This window comes from Austrofundulus limnaeus, unplaced genomic scaffold, assembly GCF_001266775.1.
Source record: "Austrofundulus limnaeus strain Quisiro unplaced genomic scaffold, Austrofundulus_limnaeus-1.0 Scaffold164, whole genome shotgun sequence".
NCBI classification, from domain to species: domain Eukaryota; kingdom Metazoa; phylum Chordata; class Actinopteri; order Cyprinodontiformes; family Rivulidae; genus Austrofundulus; species Austrofundulus limnaeus.
Window position 1 is genome coordinate 126672 of NW_013952566.1, and position 4200 is coordinate 130871.

The window sequence follows — 4200 nt, forward strand, 5'->3', positions numbered from 1 at the left end:
GAGTATAATTTTTTTTTTGTTTTTTAAGGTTGTCATAACTATTTTTGCTCTAGGCGTTTAGAAACTAATTCAGGAAGTAAGTTTCTTCTTCCTTGTACATGGTGGAAAAAATGTCTGTCAGACATTTTGCATCGCTATGAGTGGATATGTCTCAGTTTAGTCGCTTCCACGGGTGTTTTGAGGACAAGGAGGGCTTAGCCCCCAGGAGACGCACATGATTTTTGTATATTTGTTATGTTGTATGTTTATACAAGTAAAAAGCAACTGCAGAACCGAGCTTCAGACAGAGCTTAGCAGAGGGAGAACAGGAAGGATGATAACAAGCTTTTGTTTATGTCAGGTGCGTCTCTAAATRTGTGTGAAGATGTCAGGACTGACAAAATAACCCAGGGCACAGGCAGGTTTCAAAAATCAAAAAAGCACAAGGCCTTTAATGAAAAGCTCAAAGAGGCTGATAATAYAGCAAAAACTCACTAGACTTGGAAGTAGACGAAGAACATGAAGCAGGACACGACCAGGTAGACAGAACAATGATCCGACAATGASACAGAGACAAGACTGAGCTTAAWTACACAGAAAACTAATGAGGGAACAGAAAACACCTGGGGGGAGAAACACAAGGGTAATCAGCAGTGTGATGTGGGGCATTTGCTGCTAAAAATTATACTCAGATCAGTGAAACACAAAACAATACTAATGAATTAAATCAATGAACTTCTAGTTGATAAATAACTATTGATTAAATGGAAAACACATCACTTGATTAAAATGATACCTAGACTAAATTATTCTTCTTGTTACGTAAATCATAAGCACTAGTTAGTGAGAAAATTAAACAAAACATGATCACACAAATATACTTGAATGAACAAAAATAAAATAAACTTTGAAGCATGTAATAAACATTTTTAAGCATATGAAATGTACTTCAAGCATTAAATGAAAAAGAAAGGTTTTTTTTTTCTTATAAGCTAGTCAGGTGCATGAGAGGAGGCCTTGGGACTTTGCAAGCTAGCAAAAATAATAAATGGGTAGAGAACACATTATTTTAACTGGGGTTTAAAGAAAAACAGGGACAATGTTTGGTTAATATAAATTTTTAGAGAAACTTAGTCCTGGGGAAACAGTTTTTTTAGGAGACCATTTTAGGCTTGGGCAGTGGACAGGTTGACGAAGAGCAAAGGTCAACCACAGGGTCAGGATGTTCCTCCACACCACAAGTGTCAAACTCACGGCCACGTGACACCTGTGTGGCCCACTGGGGGGCCAATATATATATATATACAGTTGTGGTCAAAAGTTTACATACACTTGTAAANTCCTGCCGACTTCTCTGAGCTCATTTGAGACAGACTGTGGCAAATTGGTCATGTCATTCAGTTACAGAGATGATTTCCTGAGTTTATTGCAAAATCTAAAAAATGAAAGATTACACACATCTTTGCTTTAATCTAAGCCATACAAACTTTTGTATATTAGTGCTTAAAGATAAGAACTAAATTAGCAGAAACAAGATTATGCCGACTGTAATTTTTCAATGCCATTTTTAGGTTAAGGGTCAGTTATGTACCTGTGAGGTTAGGTTTAGGTTAAGGGGTCAGGTTTGTGGAGTATTTACTCAGAGGGTCCCACCTGCCGCCTGATGGGTCCGCAGAGTTGGTAAATCCCTTAGGAGGTGCATGCTCACTCGAGATCAGGTCCGGTCCTCAGCCACTGGATCCYATCTTTATGGGAAGTGCATGGTGGAGTCGGCTGTTCCAGTTGTAGACAGCCTGTTGAWTTGTATGTGCTGTAAGATGYAGTGGAATATGGCTGGYATATTCCGGTGAGTGTAGGTGTACTGTTTGAGTAGAACTCAATAGCTATAGAAATGAATGGAAATCAACGAATGATCCTAATAAGGAAAGAAATACAAATCTGTGTGTGTATTCATGTGCATGTGTATGTTGGAGGGGTTTTTGTGCATGTGTGTAATATCTCATGAACAAATATGAATACATTTTAATGGAACTGTTGATCCTCAAAAGATTTTCTCAGCGTTATGCAAAAACTCACGACTCCTGGATTAATGCGTACTTATTGCTTACACATACCTTTCAGTCAGGTTTCTTTTATAATCCTGGTGTTAAWGTTCAGGAGAAAATTTTTCATTAAATTTCCGAACTGTTAAAGCTTCACCCACCAGCTTGGATACAAAGGTTGTCAAACCAGAGATTAWTAAGTGTGTATTTACACCAGCCCTGTTTAGTCTGCTTTATTGAACTCTATTCTGTTTGCCTACAAAGTTTGGTTCCTTAGGGGAGGTGTGAATGTGTAATCGAACTCTGAATCAAAAATACAAACTCTGGTCCACTCTAAAACCTAGATCTCAATTTGGTTGAAGTGAAATCTGGTGGGGTTCGATTGCATGTGTGAACGCTCAGCAAACCGGGAAGCGCTCCAAAAGCAAAAAGCAGACCATAACACAGGACATTCCATGGAGGACAAAAGGACTGAGAAATGCTTGTAAAAAAAGAATTACTTGTATTCATGCTTCCTGAAATTGAAAGCAGAAGAGAGATACAAGAAAAATAAAACTAAGTTGGTATGGATTACAAGAAAACATACAGTATGAAGGAATATTACACTGATTTATTAGACAAAAATAATGGTGATATGAAAGCATTACTAAAAACCGCAATAATGAGTAAGACTGCTGACCTGACTGCTGTCCAGAAAGCCATCACTGACACCCTCAAGCAAGAGGGTAAGACAGAAATGTTCATTTGGTGACAGAGTCCCGATAATCTTTGCTGTGACTAGGACTCACAGATTTCTGCTGACGCTCGAAGCATTGAGACCCTAAGATGGACAAGCAAACCATTTGAGGGAAAATGTAAATTTTAATTACTGCAAAGGAGAAGTTCTTGCCGACCCAGCTGGGTCTGATAAGGTTGTTTGTGATGGAGGGTTTGTTTGATCTCTAATTTATACGTGTGCTCCGGTGCAACGCACAGAGCACTGATCACTGATCACTGGCATGTTGAACTTGACTGTTATTAAATTATTAGATGGTCWCCTAAAATGGCAGCTGTTACCATAYACTGTGACTGTAATGAAGTAGCCATTACCTTGTAAGTCAATTTTATTGTAATAATAAAATCATGGTGTGTAGTCCACTCCTTTTGACCATTTCTGTAGGAAAAAGTGGCATTTCTGTTCCACGAGTCCAGATCACATGTGCAGATGAGCCAATTGTTACTCCCACCATTTGATTTGGGGATGTGACTGTTATGTGGATCAGAAAGCAGATATGGCATTGAATTGCTTCCTCATAATAWGTGACTGTGTAATAATTCTATAACWGTGTACTTATCAGTGATCTAAAGTTATTTTCCTGACATTAGAGAATGTAAATGATGAGTAGAAACTTTTTTTGGTTAAATATCTTTACTATTTCCTATGCTACAGTGAMGTCACAATGTACGACAACAGCTGTCATATTCTGTGACCATGTCTAACAGTCAATGTTTTTTTCTTTTGCGTATGGTAAATGGTAAATGGACTRAACTAATATAGCGCTTTATCAAGTCCCTCCAGACCCCAAAGCGCTTTACACTTACAGACATTCACCCATGCACACACACATTCACACACTGATGAYGGTAAACTACATTGTAGTCAAAGCTGCCCTGAGGCGCACTGACAKAGGTGGGGCTGCCATGCAAYGGCACCCTCTGACTATCAGCAAGGCGGGTGAAGTGTCTTGCCCAAGGTCACAATGACTGAGATGGCTGGACGGGGCATTGAACCACTTCCAGGACGACTCCCCTTAYCCTTCCACCGCAGCCGCCCCATGTATGTATGCGTCTTCAGCTTCTGATCAAAGGCTTACACTTTTGGTGTAACATATTCTTCTTTGTGGCCATGTTCGGTCAAGTTCTGTTGTAGAAACACAATAGTGTCCCCTGTGGTCACAGCATATGGTGGTCAAAATACTGTATATGGTGTAACACCTGGGGAGAAGGACAGGAACTGGGAGTGTCACCCAGTGTCATAGCTCCAGTTGCTTACTGCCATGTAAATGCAAAGAATTGTGGGAATACTCTTAAATGAAAACCGTGATCCAGAAGGACAGTCAATGGGCCTCATGCAAGAACATGTTCATATTCTTATCCTAAATTTCTCTTACTTTTGTTTGTATGAAGGGTTCGTACGAAC